This window comes from Salmo salar, chromosome ssa25, assembly GCF_905237065.1.
Source record: "Salmo salar chromosome ssa25, Ssal_v3.1, whole genome shotgun sequence".
NCBI classification, from domain to species: Eukaryota; Metazoa; Chordata; class Actinopteri; order Salmoniformes; family Salmonidae; genus Salmo; species Salmo salar.
Window position 1 is genome coordinate 8,945,420 of NC_059466.1, and position 7,215 is coordinate 8,952,634.

Sequence of the window (7,215 nt, forward strand, 5' to 3'; positions counted from 1 at the left end):
CGACGCCAGGACAGCGGAGTCAATCACCACCTTCCGGAGACACCTGAAACCCCACCTCTTTAAGGAATACCTAGGATAGGATACAGTAATCCTTCTAACCCCCCCCCTTAAAATATTTAGATGCACTATTGTAAAGTGGTTGTTCCACTGGATATCATAAGGTGAATGCACCATTTTGTAAGTCGCTCTGGATAAGAGCGTCTGCTAAATGACTTTAAATGTAATGTAAAAATATAAGTTATACATGATGTAAATAATGATGATTGTAAAACCGAGGGTATTGTCTTGAAATTGGCCGCATTAAAGAAAGCATCTAGAATAATGTGTCTTTTAAAATAATCTGTACCACTAAAAATACATTTCATGAATAATCTGTTATAAATGCGTATAAATGTTTAAATGCTTAAGACATTATCAATGCTAAAAGTTCAAATTAATTGTATAAATGTTCAAAAATAATGAAATACTTATTATTAATAGTTTATTAATGTTTGTTGCCAAAGTGTTACCAAAGTGACTGGTACTATTAAGCTCATTATCAATTTTGTCACTGATACCTGTACTTGGCATACCCTTGTTTTGGGATATTTCCTACCTAAACTGTGTTTATCCCTCCTGTTAATTGGGTTCAGAGTTCCAGTTGTGTACGTGCGCGCATGCATACAGAATGTGTGTTTTCACTGTAGCAGCGCTGCAAGTCTATTATTTTGACCTCTGCAAATGTAGTGGGCAGTAATATTTGACGTGTGTATATACAGTATATATGATATTATAAATACCTCACATGCGACTCGTAATAAGACACAAGGCCTATTCAAATTTGTATCTGACGCTATAAAGTTGAGTTACAGTAATAGGCAATCAATAAATATCTGAGAATGGAATTGTAAATACATGTATTTAATTACTTTGTAAAATGAATGGCTTCACATAAAATACATGAAGCTTAAGTTACCAGACAATAATTACAATAACAAAGCAAGGCATGATCAGAGAGAGAAAGAGAGAAATCATAGCCTGAAAGGCCATGCACCAAAAGAAAGGGGTAGAGGAGAGAAAGAAAGAAACTCACCAGTCTCTCACCATAGCAGTTCAGGAAGAAAAATAAGAAACAACAATGAATCCAATACCCTTTTAAAAAAAATGTGCTACATGTAATGATTATGTAGCAATCCGTGTGTGTGTCAGAGTTCAAGTTAGTAAAAAAACACCATTATAAAAGGCTAGCACTGTGTGGACTTCCACTATAACCAAGATGAGATCCCTAGGGAGGATTCTGTCTCTGTACCTGCTATGGCTGCCAATGTCAAGTGGAAGATGACCAACAAGACTTCATGCTTCTTGCAGGACCCCTGACCATTCACTGAGTAAGGGACCTGAGCACCAAGCCTTTAGCCATTCAATCAGGGATTGATGTCTTTGACTGCAGTCATCCCCTTCCTGTGGGCTCCAGGGCCTACTTCCAGTACCTGGGTATCTCACTTTAAAGTGTCCCTACCCTAGGAACACCTTTTACCCTAGCCTAGGCAGCTGATAGTGGGTGCTAGATCTTGATGTGCCCAGCTGGTAATACACTTGTGTCCCCCTTGGAGTGGTTCGTACATAAAGCATTTGCCATTAGGCTGCGAAGGCACAACTTCCCTCAACTAGGTTTAATGGCGGGCCATCTGAGAAACAACTGGAAAAATGTGTACTGTCTTATTAAAACACAATTTTCCACCACCACCATGCTTTTTCAGCATGAATGAAGGATGCTTTATGTACGAGACGGTCCACAGGAGACATGAGTGTATTACCGGTTGGGCACATCAATCCTAGACAATATTGCAGATCTAGCGCCCACTATCGGCGGCCTAGGCTACTTTTGCCCACATGTGACCCCAGCCAGCCCAGTCATTTACATTTATGTCATTTAGCAGACGCTCTTATCCAGAGCGACTTACAAATTGGTGCATTCACCTTATGATATCCAGTGGAACAACCACTTTACAATAGTACATCTATATATATATATATTTTTTTTTTTTTGGGGGGGGGGGTAGGTTTAGAAGGATTACTTAATCCTATCCCAGGTATTCCTTAAAGAGGTGGGGTTTCAGGTGTCTCCAGAAGGTAGTGATTGACTCTGCTGTCCTGGCGTCGTGAGGGAGCTTGTTCCACCATTGGGGTGCCAGAGCAGCGAACAGTTTTGACTGGGCTGAGCGGGAACTGTGCTTCCGCAGAGGTAGGGAGGCGAGCAGGCCAGAGCTGGATGAACGCAGTGCCCTTCTTTGGCTGTAGGGACTGATCAGAGCCTGAAGGTACGGCGGTGCCATTCCCCTCACAGCTCCGTAGGCAAGCACCATGGTCTTGTAGCAGATGCGAGCTTCAACTGGAAGCCAGTGGAGTGTGCGGAGGAGCGGGGTGACGTGAGAGAACTTGGGAAGGTTGAACACCAGACGGGCTGCGGTGTTCTGGATGAGTTGTAGGGGTTTAATGGCACAGGCAGGGAGCCCCGCCAACAGCGAGTTGCAGTAATCCAGACGGGAGATGACAAGTGCCTGGATTAGGACCTGCGCCGCTTCCTGTGTGAGGCAGGGTCGTACTCTGCGAATGTTGTAGAGCATGAACCTACAGGATCGCCTTGATGTTAGCGGAGAACGACAGGGTGTTGTCCAGGGTCACGCCAAGGCTCTTAGCACTCTGGGAGGAGGACACAATGGAGTTGTCAACCGTGATGGCGAGATCATGGAACGGGCAGTCCTTCCCCAGGAGGAAGAGCAGCTCCGTCTTGCCGAGGTTCAGCTTGAGGTGTTGATCCGTCATCCACACTGATATGTCTGCCAGACATGCAGAGATGCGATTCGCCACCTGGTTATCAGAAGGGGGAAAGGAGAAGATTAATTGTGTGTCGTCTGCGTAGCAATGATAGGAGAGACCATGTGGGGATATGACAGAGCCAAGTGACTTGGTGTATAGCGAGAATAGGAGAGGGCCTAGAACTGAGCCCTGGGGGACACCAGTGGTGAGAGCACGGGGTGCGGAGACGGATTCTCGCCACGCCACCTGGTAGGAGCGACCTGTCAGGTAGGACGCAATCCAAGAGTGAGCCGCGCCAGAGATGCCCAACTCGGAGAGGGTGGAGAGGAGGATCTGATGGTTCACAGTATCAAAGGCAGCAGATAGGTCTAGAAGGATGAGAGCAGAGGAGACAGAGTTAGCTTTAGCAGTGCGGAGAGAAGAGCAGTCTCAGTTGAATGACCAGTCTTGAAACCTGACTGATTTTGATCAAGAAGGTCATTCTGAGAGAGATAGCAAGAGAGCTGGCCAAGGACGGCACGCTCAAGAGTTTTGGAGAGAAAAGAAAGGGATACTGGTCTGTAGTTGTTGACATCGGAGGGATCGAGTGTAGGTTTTTTGAGGGGTGCAACTCTAGCTCTCTTGAAGATGGAAGGGACGTAGCCAGCGGTCAAGGATGAGTTGATAAGCGAGGTGAGGTAAGGGAGAAGGTCTCCGGAAATGGTCTGGAGAAGAGAGGAGGGGATAGGGTCAAGCGGGCAGGTTGTTGGGTGGCCGGCCGTCACAAGTCGCAAGATTTCATCTGGAGAGAGAGGGGAGAATGAGGTCAAAGCGTAGGGTAGGGAAATGTGAGCAGGACCAGCGGTGTCGTTTGACTTAACGAGGATCGGATGTCGTCAACCTTCTTTTCAAAATGGTTGACGAAGTCATCAGCAGAGAGGGAGGAGGGGGGGAGGATTCAGGAGGGAGAAGAAGGTGGCAAAGAGCTTCCTAGGGTTGGAGGCAGATGCTTGGAATTTAGAGTGGTAGAAAGTGGCTTTAGCAGCAGAAACAGAGGAAGAAAATGTGGAGAGGAGGGAGTGAAAAGATGCCAGGTCCGCAGGGAGGCTAGTTTTCCTCCATTTCCGCTCGGCTGCCCGGAGCCCTGTTCTGTGAGCTCGCAATGAGTCGTCAAGCCACGGAGCAGGAGGGGAGGACCGAGCCGGCCGGGAGGATAGGGGACATAGAGAGTCAAAGGATGCAGAAAGGGAGGAGAGGAGGCAGAATCAGGAGATTGGTTGGAGAAGGATTGAGCAGAGGGAAGAGATGATAGGATGGAAGAGGACAGATTAGCAGGAGAGAGAGAGCGAAGGTTGCGACTAGTAGAAGAACAGTATCTAGTAAAGATGAGGTCAAGCGTATTGCCTGCCTTGTGAGTAGGGGGGGATTGTGAGAGGGTGAGGTCAAAAGAGAAGAGGAGTGGAAAGAAGGAGGCAGAGAGAAATGAGTCAAAGGTAGACGTAGGGAGGTTAAAGTCACCCAGAATTGTGAGGGGTGAGCCATCCTCAGGAAAGGAACTTATCAAGGCGTCAAGCTCATTGATGAACTCTCCAAGGGAACCTGGAGGGCGATAAATGATAAGGATGTTAAGCTTGAATGGGCTAGTGACTGTGACAGCATGGAATTCAAAGGAGGAGATGGACAGATGGGTCAGGGGAGAAAGAGAGAATGTCCACTTGGGAGAGATGAGGATTCTAGTGCCACCACCCCGCTGACCAGATGCTCTCGGGGTATGCGAGAACACGTGGTCAGACGAGGAGAGAGCAGTAGGAGTAGCAGTGTTTTCTGTGGTAATCCATGTTTCCGTCAGCACCAAGAAGTTGAGGGACTGGAGGGTAGCATAGGCTGAGATGAACTCTGCCTTGTTGGCTGCAGACCGGCAGTTCCAGAGGCTGCCGGAGACCTGGAACTCCACGTGGGTCGTGCGTGCTGGGACCACCATGTTAGAGTGGTAGTGGCCATGCGGTGTGAAGCGTTTGTGTGGCCTGTGCAGATAGGAGAGAACAGGGATAGACAGACACATAGTTGACAGGCTACAGGAGAGGCTACGCTAATGCAAAGGAGACTGGAATGAAAATTAACTAAACAACTGGGGAAGCGAGAGAGCAGGGCCTCCCTTACTAACCATTCACTGAAACACTCAAATATAACTTTTCCAACTTCCACTTTAGAAATTATAATTGATGTAAACTACAGTGGTTCAATGTTTCCAGGAATAGGCTCAAACTTAGTTTATTCAGCTAGATAACTTGGTACAGTATTCTTCCGTGAAACCCAACCAGTGCACCGTGTCCTATGACGCCGTAGCTAACTAGCATGCTAGCATCCAATAACACACGTTTAGCACCAATACTTGATTACAACAAACTACCAATGGATCATTCGTGTCCGTGTCTAGTTCCTTTCATAACGCAGAAGTAATTAAACGTTGGCTAGCTAACACAAAGTCAGTCCTGCTATTAACTACACAAGTGGACTACACAACTCGAAAGTTCAGAAAGTTAAGCTTACGTTGCAAAAATCTTATTGACTAAAAATGATACAGTATTGCTAGCTGGTAGAGTTGGCTAGCTAGCAGTGGCTGCGTTTACCTTTATCTTTTATCTTTGATACCTAGACAACTATGTAGCTAGTGTTAGGTTGCGTCAATCGAATCTGGTATCAGAACAGAATTTAACACTAAGTCACTGAATATATTCTCAGCTTTTTTTATTCAATATAATTAATCAAGCGAATAAATGGTAAATGCAATCTTCGTATATACGGGCTCACTGTAACACCTCGCAGGACAAACAGAGAACTAACTGTTCAAACACAAAAGTGATTTTTTTAATACTCTGACAGAGATAGTTCCCGCTCAGAGCGGGCCTGTCAGAGTAGAGGCTGAGCGTGGTTTAGACTTGCTCAGCCTATCGCAGGCGCACAGGCTGGTCCCAGCCCCTTGGCGCATCACTGTTGCCAGGCGTAGTTGTCTTCCAGCTTAACTTCGTGTTTTTCACCCAAAAGTCAGCAAACCCAAGGACAGTCTTTATTATGCTACAGTTATTTTCCACTCTACCAGTTCCTCACATACAGCTGTCCTTGAGCGGCTTCACAACCAGGCATTGTGTGTGTGTCTGTGTCACGAGTCTACTCAGCCTACACCCTAGCTGCCCAGCAACCCTCCAGTTAGTCACGTCTATTCTATGTTAATACAATACAAACCTATTATGTTTAACATTAATGTATTCATATGCTATGCAACACATCTAGTTTAATAAAATATAACCCAACACTAGCTAACATTACACTAATCAAATCGTTCCGTTGTAATGTATTTAGTTTCTACAGTACTGCTAGTTGGTAAAGTTGGCTAGCTAGCAGTGGCTGTGGTGTTGACGCCGTTTGGAAAACGGTGCGAACGAACGAATACAGCTGGCTAGCTAACCTTGTTAGTTTCTCAAAGTTACACCTACACCTTTAGCTACACCTTTATCCTTGATGCAAAGACAACTATGTAGCTAGCTAGCTAACATTACACTAATCAAATCGTTCCGTTGTAATGTAATGAAATGTAATATTACCCGCGGAGCGAAGTACAGCACGACTACTCACTCCAGCATCCGGTCCAACAGTCAGTCTGCATTGTCCTGCTACAAAGGTAAGAGCTGAATATTTAAAGAGTGTATGGAGGACACAGGGCCAACATGTATTGCCTATTTTCTTTGATCACATTTTACAATTCATAGAGTTGACTGATGTGTCATACTCAGGATGTTAACAGTACATAATATGAACATTTATCATGCTGTTTATTTGCAAGGTGCAAAGCACACTGAACAAAACTATAAACACAACATGCAAGGTGTTGGTCCCATGTTTCATGAGATCCAAGAAATGTTCCATACCCACAAAAACATTTCTGCACAAATTTGTTTATACCCCTGTTAGTGAGCATTTATCCTTTGCCAAGATAATTCATCCATCTGACATGTGTGGCATATCAAGACGCTGATTAAACAGCATGATCATTCCACAGGTGCACCTGTGTCTCAAGTTTTGAGGGAGCGTGCAATTGGCATGCTGACTGCAGGAATGCCTACCAGAGCTGTTGCCAGAAAATTGAATCTTCATTTCTCTACCAACGTCGTTTTAGAGAATTTGGTAGTATGTCCAACCGGCCTCACAACCGCAGACCACGTGTACGGCGTCGTGTGGGCGAGCGGCTTGCTGATGTCAGCGTTGTGAACAAGAGTGCCCCATGGTGGCGGTGGGGTTATGGTGTGTGCAGGCATAAGCTACGGACAACGAACATAATTGCATTTTATCGATGGCAATTTGAATGCACAAAAATGCCGTGAGGCCCATATTTTTTAAGGTATCTGTGACCAACAGATGTATACCTGCATTCCCAGTCAT